We start from the raw sequence: 17,762 nt of genomic DNA on the forward strand, positions 1-17,762 counted from the left end.
TAGCTGAATTCTTGCAAATCTGTGACACAGTCAAGACTAATGGGGTTGACCCTGAGGTCTACAGACTGATGCTATTCCCTTTTGCTGTAAGAGACAGAGCTAGAATATGGTTGGATTCTCAACCTAAAGAAAGCCTGGACTCTTGGGAAAAGCTAGTCAATGCCTTCTTGGCAAAGTTCTTTCCACCTCAAAGATGGAGTAAGCTTAGAGTGGAAGTCCAAACCTTCAGACAGAAGGATGGAGAATCCCTCTATGAAGCTTGGGAAAGATACAAACAATTAATCAGAAGATGTCCCTCAGACATGCTTTCTGAATGGAGCATCATAGGTATTTTCTATGATGGTCTCTCTGAACTATCCAAGATGTCTTTGGATAGCTCTGCTGGAGGATCTCTTCATCTGAAGAAGACGCCTGCAGAGGCTCAAGAGCTAATTGAAATGGTTGCAAATAACCAATTCATGTACACTTCTGAAAGGAATCTTGTGAACAATGGGACTAGTCAGAAGAAAGGAGTTCTTGAGATTGACACTCTGAATGCCATACTGGCTCAGAACAAGATATTGACTCAACAAGTCAATTTGATTTCTCAAAGTCTGTCTGGAATGCAAAATGCACCTGGCAGTGCTAAGAAAGCTTCATCTGAGGAAGAAGCTTATGATCCTGAGAACCCTTCAATGGAAGAGGTGAATTACCTAGGAGATCCCTATGGAAACACCTATAATTCTTCATGGAGAAATCAACCAAATTTCTCATGGAAGAATCAAGAGAGACATCAACAAGGTTTCAATAACAATAATGGTGGAAGAAACAGGTTTAGCAATGGCAAGCCTTTTCCATCATCTTCTCAGCAACAGACAGAGAGTTCTAAGCAGAATACCTCTGACTTAGCAACAATGGTCTCTGATCTAATAAAGACCACTCAAAGTTTCATGAATGAAACAAGGTCCTCCATCAGAAATTTGGAAGGACAAGTGGGTCAGCTGAGCAAGAAAGTTACTGAACTCCCTCCTAGCACTCTCCCAAGTAATACAGAAGAAAATCCAAAAGGAGAGTGCAAAGCCATAAACATGGCCGAATATGGAGAGGAAAGAGAGGAGGTGGACGCCACTGAGGAAGACCTCAATGGGCGTGCACCAATCTCCTCTGAGTTCCCCAATGAGGAACCATGGGAATCTGAGGCTCAAAATGAGACCATAGAGATTCCATTGGACTTACTTCTGCCTTTCATGAGCTCTGATGAGTATTCTTCCTCTGAAGAGGATGAGTATGTCACTGAAGAGCAAGTTGCTAAATACCTTGGAGCAATCATGAAGCTAAATGACAAGTTATTTGGAAATGAGACTTGGGAGGATGAACCCCCTTTGCTCACCAAAGAACTAGATGACTTGTCTAGGCAGAAATTACCTCAAAAGAGACAAGATCCTGGGAAGTTTTCTATACTTTGCACCATAGGCACCATGACCTTCAAGAAGGCCTTGTGTGACTTAGGGTCAAGTGTAAACCTCATGCCCCTCTCTGTAATGGAGAAATTAGGGATCTTTGAGGTGCAAGCTGCAAAAATCTCATTGGAGATGGCAGACAACTCAAGAAAACAAGCTCATGGACTTGTAGAGAATGTTTTGGTAAAAGTTGAAGACCATTACATCCCTACTGATTTCGTAGTCCTAGAGACTGGGGAGTGTATGGATGAATCCATCATCCTTGGCAGACCCTTCCTAGCCACAGCAAAGGCTGTGATTGATGTTGATAGAGGAGAGTTGATCATTCAAGTGAATGAAGAGTCCTTGGTGTTTAAAGCCCAAGGACATCCCTCTATCATCATGGAGAGGAAGCATGAAGAGCTTCTCTCAAAACAGAGCCAAGCAGAGCCCCCACAGTCAAACTCTAAGTTTGGTGTTGGGAGGCCACAACCAAACTCTAAGTTTGGTGTTGAACCCCCACATTCAAACTCTAAGTTTGGTGTTGGGAGGTTCCAACACGGTTCTGAGTATCTCTGAGGCTCCATGAGAGTCCTCTGTCAAGCTAATGACATTAAAGAAGCGCTTGTTGGGAGGCAACCCAATGTTTTATAGTTAACTATTTTCTTTTGTTATTTTATCTTTTTTGTAGGTTGATGATCATAAGAAGACACAAAAACAATGAAAAAAGCAAAAACAGAATGAAAAACAGGAAGAAAAACAGCACACCCTGGAGGAAGATGCTGCTGGCGTTTAAACTCCAGTAAGCCTAGCAGTTGGGCGTTTAACGCCCAGTCTGGCACCATTCTGGGCGTTTAACGCCAGAAAGGGGCACCAGACTGGCGTTAAACGCCAGAAAAGGGCTAGAACCTGGCGTTAAACGCCAGGAATGGGCACCAGCCCGGCGTTTAACGCCAGAAATGGCTCAAAACGTGAATTTTGATGCCATTTGGTGCAGGGATGACTTTTCCTTGACACCACAGGATCTGTAGACCCCACAGGACCCCACCATCACTCTCTCTCTTCTTCCCCCATTCACCAATCACCTCAACACCTCTTCCCTAAAAACCCTTCACCTATCAAATCCCATCTTTCTCTTCACCACTCACATCCATCCTTCATAAAACCCCACCAACCTCACTCTTCAAATTCAAACCACTTTCCCTCCCAAACCCACCCATAATGGCCGAACCTTTACCCCCCTCTCTCCTATATATACCCTTCTTCAACCCTTCATTTTCACACAACCTAAACACCACTTCTCTCCCTCTTTGGCCGAACACACCACCATCTCCCTCTTCTTCATTTCTTCTTCTTCTACTCTCTTCTTTCTTCTTTTGCTCGAGGACGAGCAAACATTTTAAGTTTGGTGTGGTAAAAGCGTTACTTTTTTGTTTTTCCATAACCATTTATGGCATCCAAGGCCGGAGAAACCTCTAGAAAGAGGAAAGGGAAGGCAAAAGCTTCCACCTCCGAGTCATGGGAGATGGATAGGTTCATCTCAAGGGTGCATCAAGACCACTTCTATGAAGTTGTGGCCTTGAAGAAGGTGATCCCCGAAGTCCCCTTTTCACTCAAAAAAGGTGAATATCCGGAGATCTGCCATGAGATCCGAAGAAGAGGTTGGGAAGTACTTACCAACCCCATTCAACAAGTCGGAATCTTGATGGTTCAAGAGTTCTATGCCAATGCATGGATCACCAAGAACCATGACCAAAGTGTGAACCCGAATCCAAAGAATTATCTCACTATGGTTCGGGGGAAATACTTGGACTTTAGTCCGGAGAGTGTGAGGGTGGCGTTCAACTTGCCTATGATGCAAGGAGATGAGCATCCTTACACAAGAAGGGTCAACTTTGATCAAAGGTTAGACCAAGTCCTCACAATCATATGTGAAGAGGGCGCACAATGGAAGCAAGATTCAAGAGGAAAGCCGGTTCAATTGAGAAGGCATGACCTCAAGCCCGTGGCTAGAGGATGGTTAGAGTTCATACAACGCTCAATCATCCCCACTAGCAACCGGTCCGAAGTTACCATAGACCGGGCTATCATGATCCATAGCATCATGATTGGAGAAGAAGTGGAAGTTCATGAGGTCATAGCCCAAGAACTCTACAAGGTGGCGGATAAGTCCTCTACCTTAGCAAGGTTAGCCTTTCCTCACCTCATTTGTCACCTCTGTTATTCAGTTGGAGTTGACATAGAGGGAGATACCCCCATTGATGAGGACAAGCCCATCACCAAGAAAAGGATGGAGTACACAAGAGACCCCTCTCATCAAGAGATCCCTGAGATACCTCAAGGGATGCACTTTCCTCCACAAAACTATTGGGAGCAACTAAACACCTCCCTAGGAGAATTGAGTTCCAACATGGGACAACTAAGGGTGGAGCATCAAGAACACTCCATCATCCTTCATGAAATTAGAGAAGACCAAAGAATCATGAGGGAGGAGCAACAAAGACAAGGAAGAGACATTGATGAGCTCAAGCACTCCATAGGATCTTCAAGAGGAAGAAAGAGCCGCCATCACTAAGGTGGACCCGTTCTTTGATTTCCTTGTTATTTGTTCTTCTGTTTTTCGATTTTTTATGCTTATGTTTATCCATGATTGTGTCTTGTGATCATTAGTGTCTTAGTGTCTATGCCTTAAAGTTATGAATGTCCTATGAATCCATCACCTTTCTTGAATAAAAACGTGCTTAATTGAAAAAAGGAAAAGAATTGCATGAATTTTGAATTTTATAACAGTTTAATTATTTTGATGTGGTGGCATTACTTTTGTTCTCTGAATGTATGCTTAAACAGTGCATATGTCTTTTGAATTTGTGGTTCATGAATGTTGGCTCTTGAAAGAATGATGAAAAAGGAGACATGTTACTGAGGATCTGAAAAATCATTAAAAATGATTCTTGAAGCAAGAAAAAGCAGTGAATACAAAAAAAAAAGAAAAAAAAGAGAAGGAAGCAAACGAAAAAAAAAAACCGAAAAAAAAAAGAAAGAGGAAAAAAGAAATAAAGTTGTGATCCAAGGCAATAAGAGTGTGCTTAAGAACCCTGGACACCTCTAATTGGGGACTTTAGCAAAGCTGAGTCACAATCTGAAAAGGTTCACCCAATTATGTGTCTGTGGCATGTATGTATCCGGTGGTAATACTGGAAGACAGAGTGCTTTGGGCCACGGCCAATACTCAAAAAGTAGCTGTGTTCAAGAATCATCTTACTTAACTAGGAGAATCAATAACACTATCTGGATTCTGAGTTCCTAAAGAAGCCAATCATTCTGGATTTCAAAGGATAGAGTGAGATGCCAAGACTATTCAGAGGCAAAAAGCTAAAAGCCCCGCTCATCTAATTAATACTGATCTTCATAGATGTTTTTGGAGTTCATTGCATATTCTCTTCTTTTTATCTTATTTGATCTTCAGTTGCTTGGGGACAAGCAACAATTTAAGTTTGGTGTTGTGATGAGCGGATAATTTATACACTTTTTGGCATTGTTTTTAGTATGTTTTTGGTATGATCTAGTTAGTTTTTAGTATATTTTTATTAGTTTTTAGTTAAAATTCACTTTTCTGGACTTTACTATGAGTTTGTGTGTTTTTCTGTGATTTCAGGTATTTTCTGGCTGAAATTGAGGGACCTGAGCAAAAATCTGATTCAGAGACCAAAAAGAACTGCAGATGCTGTTGGATTCTGACCTCCCTGCACTCGAAGTGGATTTTCTGGAGCTACAGAAGCCCAATTGGCGCGCTCTCAACGGCGTTGGAAAGTAGCCATCCTGGGCTTTCCAGCAATATATGATAGTCCATACTTTGCCCAAGATTTGATGGCCCAAACCGGCGTTCAAAGTCACCTCAAGAAATCCCAGCGTTAAACGCTGGAACTGGCACCCAAATGGGAGTTAAACGCCCAAACTGGCACCAAAGCTGGCGTTTAACTCCAAGAAGAGTCTCTACACGAAAAATGCTTCATTGCTCAGCCCAAGCACACACCAAGTGGGCCCGGAAGTGGATTTTTATGTCATTTACTCATTTCTGTATACCTTAGGCTACTAGTTCTTATAAGTAGGACCTTTTACTATTGTATTAGAGAAGAGACTTTGGTAGCTATCTTCGTTTTGTATGCTATCTTAGATCATTGGGAGGCTGGCCATTCGGCCATGCCTAGACCTTGTTCTTATGTATTTTCAACGGTGGAGTTTCTACACACCATAGATTAAGCTGTGGAGCTCTGCTGTACCTCGAGTATTAATGCAATTACTATTGTTCTTCCATTCAATTCCGCTTGTTCTTTATCCAAGATATCACTTGTTCTTCAACATGATGAAGGTGATGATTGACGCCCATCACTATTCTCACTCATGAACAAGGTGACTGACAACCATTCTTGTTCTACAAGCATCTGAGGCTTAGTGAATATCTCTTGGATTCCTGATTGCACGATGCATGGTTGATCGCCTGACAACCGAGTGCTCGCCTGACAAACGAGCCAACCATTCCGTGAGATCAGAGTCTTCGTGGTATAGGCAAGAATTGATGGCAGCATTCAAGAGAATCCGGAAGGTCTAACCTTGTCTGTGGTATTCTGAGTAGGATTCAATGATTGAATGACTGTGACGTGCTTCAAACTCCTAGCAGGCTAGGGCGTTAGTGACAGACGCAAAAGTATCAATGGATATTATTCCGGCCTGAACGAGAACCGACAGATGATTAGCCTATGCTGTGACAGAGCATCAGGGACGTATTTTCACTGAGAGGATGGGAGGTAGCTGCTGACAACAGTGAAACCCTACATGAGCTTGCCATGGAAAGGAGTAAGAAGGATTGGATGAAGGCAGTAGGAAAGCAGAGAGACGGAAGGGAAGGCATCTTCATGCGTTTATCTGAAGTTCCTACCAATGAATTACATAAGTATCACTATCTTTATCTTTTATGCTATTTTCGTTCATCATCATATACAATTGAGTTTGCCTGACTAAGATTTACAAGATGACCATAGCTTGCTTCAATACTAACAATCTCCGTGGGATCGACCCTTACTCACGTAAGGTATTACTTGGACGACCCAGTGCACTTGCTGGTTAGTTGTGCGAAGTTGTGTAATGTCATGGTATTGAGCTACCACGTTTGTGGAGCCATTACCGGGGATTATGAGAGTTGTGAAAAAGTATTGTTCACAATTTCGCGCACCACACGCGTACGCGTCATTCACGCGTGCGCTTCATTCGTGTAGACTCCAATTCGCGCGTATGCGTCAGGCACGCGCACGCGTCGCTGTGACTTTCTCCATTTTGCGCGCTCGCATAAGCCATGCGTGCGCGTCGATGCTCACTGGTCATCTCCTTAATTTCTTGTGGTCCTTCGATTTTTGCAAGCTTCCTCTCCATTCTCTAAGTCATTCCTACCTTGTGTAGCATGAAACACTTAACACGTGGATCACGGCATCGAATGGTATAAAGGAGAACTAAAATATACAAATTAAAGATCTCTAGGAAGCAAGTTTACAACCATAGAACAAACTTAGGTAGGGATTGTAAAATCATGCAGTTCATATGAATAAGTGGGTAAAGACTTGATGAAACCACTCAATTAAACACAAGATAAACCATAAAATAGTGATTTATCAAAGATGCAATGCAACAATAGAAAACATTCCAAATATCTACTGGAAACATAATAAAAGAAAACAAAAATGAAGCGCAAGGTGTTCGGAAAAGAAATTATATGCCCCAAAAATGGTGAATCCTCCCCACACTTAAGCGATTGCACGGTCCACCGTGCATGAAGACAATTCGGGAAGAATGGCTCTAGAGTACTCCACCTTCAACTAGTGGATGCGGGGGCTCGGGTTGCAGGGAAATTGCCAAGTCCAATGCTTTCTCGGCATCTCCATCCTCGGTGTCCTCCTCCTCTCCCGACTCCTTACCTTTTTGTCTCATCCTCGAAAGAATGAATAAAGTAAAATTAGGAATCATAGAGTAAGTAGCATAAAAAGGTAAAGGAGTAAGTAAATAAGCATCTAATTGAGGAAGTTTTCAAAGTGGTGTGGTATGATAAAAAAAAATTAGCCATGTGTGTATTCCAATTATACGTGCGGTTGGAACACACACAACGGCCGGTTAAAATGGCATCCACACAACAAAAAGTAAGCATGTGTTCCTCAATTAGATGGCCTAGGTTGCAATTGAAGAATAAGCAAGAGATAAGGCACAAACGAACCTAGGTAACCACAAAAGTGAGTTGAGTATTTGATATTGGATATTGAAATTGTGCATGTGAAAGTGCAAAATTGATAGAAAACCGCACAATAAATAATAACCAATCCATTAATGAAAAAGGAAATTCTTTATTCATCATGAAACATTAAGAAAAAGTCACATGGTGAAGATACTTGTAACAAAAAATGGCAAGCTTGATAAGAATCAAGTTGAGTCACTCAAACAAATGCAAGGCATTAATAAGGAACGAATAACGGTCATGTGATGAATTTAATATGAAAATCATGACAAACAAGTAATTTCAACTTAGTTCACTTAATTCAATGCACTTACATAATTTGTCCTAGTGGTACAATCAAAACATGAGTATTCAAACCCACTAGGTACTAGTAAAATAACGCCAAGCATAAGTGCATTGTATTTAATCAAGAGGCAACCCTATCCTTATCAAACAAACACTTGCAATTTATTTAATTAGAAACAACTAAAATAAAACTAATATAACTACAAAAATGAAAATAAGATGCAATGAAAACTAAGTAAAACAAGTAGAGAAACATGGGAAAAGTAAGGGAAGAAAGGGGTGGATGGGGTGGAAGTGTATTAAGGCTTAATTCAAAGAGCAATGAAAAATGTAGCCCAAAACAGCACTTGTGCGTGCGCACAGGTATGTGTACGTACGCACACAAGGTGAAAAGTGGAGGGTCTGTGCTCGCACCAGGTGTGCAAGTGCTCTGGACAGAAGGGGGTGTAAGAAGTGTGCGTGCGCACAAGCTTGTGCGCACGCACAGAGCACTCCCTTTTTTTGTATTGAAGATCATGTGTTCGTGTGCACACAGGTCCATGCGCCCGTACAGAAATAAAAATGAATGGGGTTCATGCGCACAAGCTGTGCTAGCGCTCCCACTAGAGGGAGTGCAAGAGCGTGTGCATACGCACAGTAAAGAGTGCACGTTGTGATTGAGTGCGTACACACGAGTGGGTGCACACGTACAGGGCGCAAAACATTGGGGGACGCACGCGCACAAGGCATGCGAGCGCTGCCAGCAGAGTGCCCTGTTTTTTTCAAAAATTTTCTTCAAATTCTAGGGTACTCTACCTTAACACAAAATTCAACCCCAAACATTCAAAACTTTCCAAAATAATTATCCATACCAAAACCAACCTACTAAATTCAAAATTAATCCTAAGCTAACCAAGATAGACAAAAATGCAAGAAATCAAGACTACAAACAAAGAGAAAGGGTAAGAAAGATGTAACCATGGTGGGGTGTCTCCCACCTAACACTTTGGTTTATAGTCCTAAGTTGGACTTTTTGAGGAGACTCTTATTAGGGTGGCTTGTGTTTCCACTCCTCCTTGAACCTCCATCCAAGCTTGCACTTTAAAGTTCCTCCGAGATCCCATATTCTAGTTTCCCATTCTCTTTCTTGCGGATTTCTATGCTCTAAGCCGGATGGACAAGTTCTCAAATGACTCTTGAAGTAACCCAAAATTTTCCAAAAATCACCCAATTGTGCTCCACACCACGCTTGAACTTCAATTCTTGAATTGGTCTTCTTGAAGAGCTTTAGACTCCTTTGGCAACCCACACTCCTCTCTCCTCCTTGCACCAACCCAAACATAGCATATTCATGGGGATCAATAAAGCTCATAAGTGAAATTGCCACCCACTCAATATGTTCTTGGAATGAAATTGCTTCCTCACCAACTTCCTCTTCCCCATCACTGATGAGCGGAAATCAGATTCCAACATAAAACTCACCGGCAAGTGTACCGGGTCGCATCAAGTAATAATAACTCACTTAAAGTGAGGTCGATCCCACAGGGATTGATGGATCAAGCAACTTTAGTGGGTGATTAGTTTAGTCAAGCTAACATTGGTGAATTGGATGAAATTGAACTGGCAGAAAGTAAATTGCAATGAATTGTAAATTGCAGAAAGTAAAGTGGACAGAAACTTAAAGAACAAGAAAAGTAAATTGCAGAAGATCTAACTTCCAGGAAATAAATTGACAGAATCTTAAAGAGCAAGGAAAGTAAATTGCATCAAATGTAAAAGGGGATTGGGTGCTGAAAAATTAAAGAAAGCAGTAAATCAAGACTTAGAACAATTGCAGGAATTGTAAATTGCAGGGAAATAAGTCAAGATCACAGCAAGCTTAAATGAAAAATTTCAGAAAGTGAATTTGTAGAAGAGAATTGCAGAAGATCTAAACAAAAATGATAAATTGCAAAAGAACTAAAACAAAAATGAAAACTTGCTTTAGAATGAAGTTCAAAGAGACAATTGAGATCAGATCTTTAGTTCTTAAAACCAGAAACAAAGAAATTATAAAGAAACTCAACGATGAAGGGATTCAAGAGAATTCTCCAATCAGAGCTCCAAAAATCTGAATCAGAAAGAAAGTAGAAGTTGCAGAAGAAGTAGAATGAGAATCAGAAAGCAAAATTCAGATTTGATCTCTAATTCTTCAAATTCAAAAAAAGAAAACTAAAAAGAGCTCTCTATTCTATTTGCTCCCTATTGGAGCCAGCCTCTTTTCTAAAATGGAACAGATGCCTTTTATAGGCTTTTACAAAAATGAAAAATAAAATTAAAATTGAAAACAAATTACAATTTAAATGAAATTCCTAATCTAACTGATCCTTGTGCCTTTGAGTGATGTCAATTGGGCTTTACTTGCTTTGGATTTCAATGAAATGGGTTGATTTTTATTTGGCCTTAAATAAAAATGGATTTCAAGAAGGATGGGTCCAGTTGGCTTTGGTTCAAGTTGGTTGGAGGCATGGGGCAGTTCCTAGTGGAGCGCTCAGTGAATAAAGAAAATGTAACGCTACTCTAGCCCCTTGTGTCAAACCTCGACCCTTGCCTACATAGCGCTCAGTGAGATAATTCAACGTAGCGCCCCTTTGCCTTGTGCGCGCTTTTCTTTTCTTCATTTGTTGGCCACGAAAAAGGGAAAACATTCAACGTAGTGCATCCACATAGCTCTCAGTTGGAGCATTCAACGTGGCGCTATACTTGGAGTGAGATTCCCTCTTCGAACCTTGACTGTTTCCTTTTTGGCTAGCAATTTTCCTCATGGCGCTCAGTTGAATCTTTCAATGTAGCGTCCTTGCTTCCTTGCTTAGCCTTGCTTAAAGTCACGAAAAAGTGAATGAAATTTAACGTAGCGCTCCCTTTGTTCCTTAGATGAGCGCTCCGTTTCTTTAACGAACGCTAGGCTTTATTGCCTTGGTTCATTGTATTATATGCATGCTTTGGCATTTTATTAATGCCAATTATCTTAGTAATGCATTCATGAACTTTCATTTAATTAATAAAGCCAATGCATTCATGTTCAAAGCATGATATGTTCTTTAGCCAATTGGCTTTAATGATGCATGCTTTCATTAAATGCCGTAGCACTCATTGGCTTAATTAATTAACGTTTCATGCATCATTTCATGCATGCTTTCATTATTGGTTTGGTCATTAAATGCATGCATGCATGATAATTCATGATGCATATGTCAAGGCGCCATGGTCATGGGCCACGCTTTTAAAAGCGTGGCCTAAGGTTCCAAAGCGTGCTCAAACTTCAAAATGTGTCCCAAAATCCTTTTTTTCTTCTTTTGAGCTGATTGTGTGCTAGTTTGCTTCTTTTTCCACTTATTTCCTACAAAATTTATAAAATCAAAAGATCAAGGAATATACCATTTAAGCACAAAAGCATTCAATATCTAAGCACAAATCATCAATTTCTTGTATGAAAAAGCTTAGAAATACATGACATGATGACATGTCATCACAACACCAAACTTAAACCTTGCTTGTTCCCAAGCAAGAAAATAATCATGCAATAAAGATTGACAATCCAAGGTAAGAAGAATAGCAACTCAATGTTCATGGTTAGCTAGTTTTCTGTGCATGCTACAATCACAAAAGAAATGTAAATGATTGATGCTTCTATATAGCTCATTTTATGAAATCTTTTCCTTGTATTTCTTCCTTGAAACAAGCTTTTAAATTTTCTTATTAGCTTCTCCTTTTGGGTGCTTTGCCCCATGAGTTGTTTACAAAGCTACGACTCTAAATGCTTTGTTTTCAAGTATTACCACTTGATACATAAGCACCACAAGCATTTAATTAGAGGACTTCTTTAAGCTCATTTGTTTCTTTTCTTTACACTCTAATCATTGATGCTCAGAATCTTGAGCCTTGAGGGAGTGCTTTTGCACTTGAGCCTAACCTTAACTCTAAGTGTTTTGTTTTCAAGCTTTTTGCTTGATACATAAACACCACAAGTACTTAACAATTTAATTGTCATTGGTACTCAGAGCTTTCAGCTTTCTCATTCTTTCCCTTTTTCTTTTCTTGCCTTAATTTGCAATTGCTTCTTCAAGGTCTTCATGATTTCAAAAGATTTCACAAAAGTATCCTAGATGAAAACTTCAATTAAATAAGATCTAATACAATTGAGCAACAATTAACCATACTAGCCTTCCAATACTTGTAAGCACATGCTAAATTCTTCTTTAATGACTTGTTTGTTTATGATCATGATACTTTACTGCTTTGAACTTTACAAAACTCAAGTTGGTAGTCATAGTGCCATAGCAACATGTTACAGATCAAAATTGAGGTTATGCTTCACATGTAAACAGAGAAGATAAAGACAATCATGCAATTTAAAGTGCTGGAAATAAATGAGAGGAAAAGGAACTTTACAACCTTGTAAATCATCTTCTCTATTATTGCCATTTTCCTCCCATTCTTCCCCTTCCCCTACCAACTTCAGAATGCTTGCTCATCCTCAAGCAACAATTAGAACAGTGGTGATGGGGCTAACATGGATCATGAATGTCTTACACAATGAAATGTTAGTAACACATGTGTTTTAAGCAAGCAGAATTAAAGATAACAATCAAGGCACAGGAAACAGAGACATTGTGATTGCAAACATAAGAGGGTGTTCATGATACATTACATAAAGAATGAGTGGCACACCAAACTTAGTGTGACACTTTCACTTGAAATTGATGTAAGTATCCAGTAAAGATTGGAACCAAGTTTTGTTGCATAGCAACACCAAACTTAGAATGCAACCATATGTCAATTTATTTGAACTAAAACTAAACACAAGGAACTGTTATGTGGTAAATACAATTACCAAGCCAAAAATCTGTCATGAATAAGGATTTCTTGGTGAGATATTTAACAAAAATAGTTAGGGAGCAAACTAACATAAAGCATAAAAAACAAAGAACTGACTAAAGTAAAGAGGAACAAAATCAAACCAAAAGAAAGACAAAACTGTAAAGGCATTATGATTATACAGACAAGTGATGTTGCTGAATAAATTGCATAGAAAATAAGTGGCACACCAAACTTAGAATCTTAGTGTGACACTTTCAATTCAGATTTGATGCAATCATCCATAGAGATTGAAAACAGGTTGTTGCAGGGCAACACCAAACTTAGAATGTAATCATATGCCAATTTATTGAAAATTAAACAAAGCAAAGAAAGAAAATAAACCAAGCAGAGAAATGAAATGTTACCTAAGGTTGGGTTGCGTCCCAACAAGTGCTCTTTTAGTATCATTAGCTTGACATGTTGTTCTTCACTTTCTTCTTCTTCTTCCAGTTTGTTAAGAGGAATGACCTCAAGGGGAGAGATGAACCGGCTAATGTCCCCTTTCTTGGTTTCCTCTCAGCAAGCTTTTCTCTGTAAATGGCTTGATTGAGCTTGCTTACTGGATCAGAGACATGATTGGTGCTCTTGTTAGTTGCCTTCACTTCTTGGATATCAATAATTGGTGGTTGTGTGATTGTTGGAGTGTTTTCTTCATTAAAAGCCTTTTGAATTGGTTGTTCCATGAGCCCTTCCTGTATGCACTTCTTTGCTTCAATTGAGTGTGACTTCTCTTGAGTGTTGGTGGACGAAATTGTGATCCTCTTTGTATTTGCATGAGATTTATTTAATGGCTATTGGCTATATGTGGACACAACTCCGTTCAACTTAACCAGCAAGTGTACTGGGTCATCCAAGTAATACCTTACGTGAGTAAGGGTCGATCCCACAGAGATTGTTGGTATGAAGCAAGCTATGGTCACCTTGTAAATCTCAGTTAGGCAGATTAAATTGGTTTATGGTTTCGAAAATTAATAATAAAATAGAAAATAAAAAGGGATAGAAATACTTATGTAAATCAATAGTGGGAATTTCAGATAGGTGTATGGAGATGCTTGTGCTCCTCTTGAAACTCTACTTCACTACTCACTCTTCCTTCAATCCTTCTTACTCCTTTCCATGGCAAGCTGTATGTAGGGCATCACTATCATCAATGGCTACTTTTAATCTTCTCAGGAAAATGGTCCTATGCGCTGTCACTGCACGGCTAATCGTCTGGAGGCATCACCCTTGGTTGATAGCTACATCCCATCCTCTCAATGAAAATGGTCCAAATGCTCTGTCACAGCACGGCTAATCATCTGTCGGTTCTCAATCAGGTTGGAATAGAATCCATTGATTCTTTTGCGTTTGTCATCACGCCCAGCCTTTAAGAGTTTGAAGCTCGTCACAGTCATTCAATACCGGAATCCTACTCGGAATACCACAGACAAGGTTAGACCTTCCGGATTCCCAGGATCCTACTCGGAATACCACAGACAAGGTTAGACTTTCCGGATCCTCATGAATGCCGCCATCTATCTAGCTTATACCACGAAGATTCTGTTGGAAAATCTAAGAGATATGCGCCCGGCCTAAGGTAGAACGGAAGTGGTTGTCAATCACGCGCGTTCATAGGTGAGAATGATGATGAGTGTCACGGATCATCACATTCATCAAAGTGTTGTGCAACGTATATCTTGGAATAAGAATAAGAGAGAATTGAATAAAAAGTAATAGTAATTGTATTGAAACTTGATGTACAGCAGAGCTCCACACCCTTAATCTATGGTGTGCAGAAACTCTACCGTTGAAAATACATAAGTGAAAGGTTCAGGCATGGCCGAATGGCCAGCCCCTTGAGTGATCAAGAGACCGAATAATCAAAGGCTAAACAGTCAAGAGATTAAACTGTCAAAAGATTTCTAATACAATAGTTAAATGTTCTATTTATAATAAACTAGCTCCTAGGGTTTACATGAGTAAGTAATTGATGCATAAATCCACTTCCGGGGCCCACTTGGTGTATGCTTGGGCTGAGCTTGATCAATCCACGAGCTGAGGCTTCTCTTGGAGTTGAACTCCGAGTTATGACGTGTTTTGGGCGTTCAACTCCGGATCATGACGTTTTTCTGGCGTTTAACTCCAGACAGCAGCATGTACTTGGCGTTCAACGCCAAGTTACATTGTCAATTTCCGAATAAAGTATGGCCTATTATATATTGCTGGAAAGCTCTGGATGTCTACTTTCCAACGCCGTTGAGAGGGCGCCATTCGGAGTTCTATAGCTCCAGAAAATCTATTTCGAGTGCAGGGAGGTCAGATTCCAACAGCATCAGCAGTCCTTTTTGTCAGCCTTTTTCAGAGTTTTGCTCAAGTCCCTCAATTTCAGCCAGAAATTACCTGAAATCACAGAAAAACACACAAACTCATAGTAAAGTCCAGAAATATGAATTTAACATAAAAACTAATGAAAACATCCCTAAAAGTAGCTTGAACTTACTAAAAACTACCTAAAAACAGTGCCAAAAAGCGTATAAATTATCCGCTCATCACAACACCAAACTTAAATTGTTGCTTGTCCCCAAGCAACTGAAAATCAAATAGGATAAAAGAAGAGAATATACTATAAATTCCAGAATATCAATGAATATTAATTATAATTAGATGAGCGGGACTTGTAGCTTTTTGCTTCTGAACAGTTTTGGCATCTCACTTTTTCCTTTGAAGTTCTGAATGATTGGCTTCTCTAGGAACTTAGAATTTCAGATAGTGTTATTGATTTTCCTAGTTAAGCATGTTGATTCTTGAACACAGCTACTTATGAGTCTTGGTTGTGGCCCTAAGCACTTTGTTTTCCAGTATTACCACTGGATACATAAATGCCACAGACACATAACTGGGTGAACCTTTTCAGATTGTGACTTAGCTTTGCTAAAGTCCCCAGTTAGAGGTGTCCAGAGCTCTTAAGCACACTCTTTTGCCTTGGATCACGACTTTAACCACTCAGTCTCAAGCTTTTCACTGGGACCTTCATGACACAAGCACATGGTTAGGGACAGCTTGATTTAGCCGCTTAGGCCTGGATTTTATTTCCTTAGGCCCTCCTATCCATTGATGCTCAAAGCCTTGGACCCTTTTTACCCTTGCCTTTTGGTTTTAAGGGCTATTGGCTTTTTCTGCTTGCTTTTTCTTTTTCTTTCTATTTTTTTTGCCATTTTTTTTGCAAGCTTTTTCTTGTTCACTGCTTTTTCTTGCTTCAAAAATCAATTTCATGATTTTTTAGATCCTCAATAATATTTCTCTTTGTTCATCATTCTTTCAAGAGCCAACAATTTTAACATTCATAAACAACAAGATCAAAAGACATATGCACTGTTCAAGCATTCACTCAGAAAACAAAAGTATTGTCACCACATCAATATAATTAAATTAAATTCAAGGATAAATTCAAAATTCATGTACTTCTTGTTCTTTTGAATTAAAACATTTTTCATTTAAGAGAGGTGAAGGATTAATGGATTTTATTCATAGCTTTAAGACATGGTTACATACTAATGATCATGAAGTAAAGACACAAAACATAGATAAACACAACATTAAAAACCGAAAACAGAAAGAAATAAAGAACAAGGAATGAATCCACCTTTAGTGGCGTCTTCTTCTTGAAGGACCAATGATGTTCTTAAGCTCTTCTATGTCCCTTCCTTGCCTTTGTTGCTCCTCCCTCATTGCTCTTTGATCTTCTTTTATTTCTTGGAGAATGATGGAGTGTTCATGATGTTCCACCCTTAATTGTTCAACATTGTGGCTCAAATCTTCTAAGGAAGTGTTGAGTTGTTCCCAATAGTTGTTTGGAGGAAAGTGCATACCTTGAGGCATCTCAGGGATTTCTTGATGATGAGCTTCCTCATGCATCTCTTGAGAACCGTGAGGGGTCTCTCTTGCTTGCTCCATTCTCTTCTTGGTGATGGGCTTATCCTCTTCAATGAGGATGTCTCCTTCTATGATAACTCCAGCTGAGTAACATAGATGGCAAATAAGGTGAGGAAAAGCTAGCCGTGCCATGGGTGAGGGCTTGTCGGCTATTTTGTAGATTTCATTGGAGATGACCTCATGAATTTCTACTTCCTCTCCAATCATGATTCCATGAATCATGATAGCCCGATTCACAGTAACTTCAGATCGGTTGCTAGTGGGAATGATGGAGCATTGAATGAACTCCAACCATCCTCTAGCTATAGGCTTGAGGTCCAGTCTTCTTAGTTGGACTGGCTTGCCTTTGGAGTCTCTCTTCCATTGAGCTCCTTCCACACAAATGTCCATAAGGACTTGGTCCAACCTTTGATCAAAGTTGACCCTTCTAGTGTAGGGGCGTTCATCTCCTTGCATCATGGGCAAGTGGAATGCCAACCTCACATTTTCCGGACTAAAATCTAAGTATTTCCCCCGAACCATTGTGAGATAATTCTTTGGACTCGGGTTCATACCTTGATCATGGTTCCTAGTGATCCATGCATTGGCATAGAACTCTTGAACCATTAAGATTCCGACTTGTTGCATGGGGTTGGTTAAGACTTCCCAACCTCTTCTTCGGATTTCATGTCGAATCTCCGGATACTCATTTTTCTTGAGCTTGAAAGGGACCTTAGGGATCACCTTCTTCTTTGCCACAACATCATAGAAGTGGTCTTGATGGCTCTTGGAGATGAATCTTTCCATCTCCCATGACTCGGAGGTGGAAGCTTTTGTCTTCCCTTTTCCTTTTCTAGAGGATACTCCGGCCTTAGGTGCCATTGATGGTAATGGAAAAACAAAAAGCTTATGCTTTTACCACACCAAACTTAAAATATTGCTCGCTCTCGAGCAAGAGAAGAAAGAAGAGAAGAAGAAGAAGAAGAAGATATGGTAGAGAGGGAAAGAGGTAG

At 40.0% G+C, this 17,762-nt stretch overlaps 1 non-coding gene across 1 annotated transcript; it reads right to left on the minus strand.

Moving 5' to 3' along the window:
• Positions 1–200: 200 nt before the first annotated feature.
• LOC130964426 (small nucleolar RNA R71) lies at positions 201–308 on the minus strand. Its single transcript, XR_009080521.1, has one exon. It is a non-coding gene; the product is annotated as a small nucleolar RNA R71 (small nucleolar RNA).
• Between the last annotated feature and the right edge of the window lie 17,454 nt (positions 309–17,762).

This window comes from Arachis stenosperma, chromosome 2 (assembly GCF_014773155.1).
Source record: "Arachis stenosperma cultivar V10309 chromosome 2, arast.V10309.gnm1.PFL2, whole genome shotgun sequence".
Classification (NCBI taxonomy): domain Eukaryota; kingdom Viridiplantae; phylum Streptophyta; class Magnoliopsida; order Fabales; family Fabaceae; genus Arachis; species Arachis stenosperma.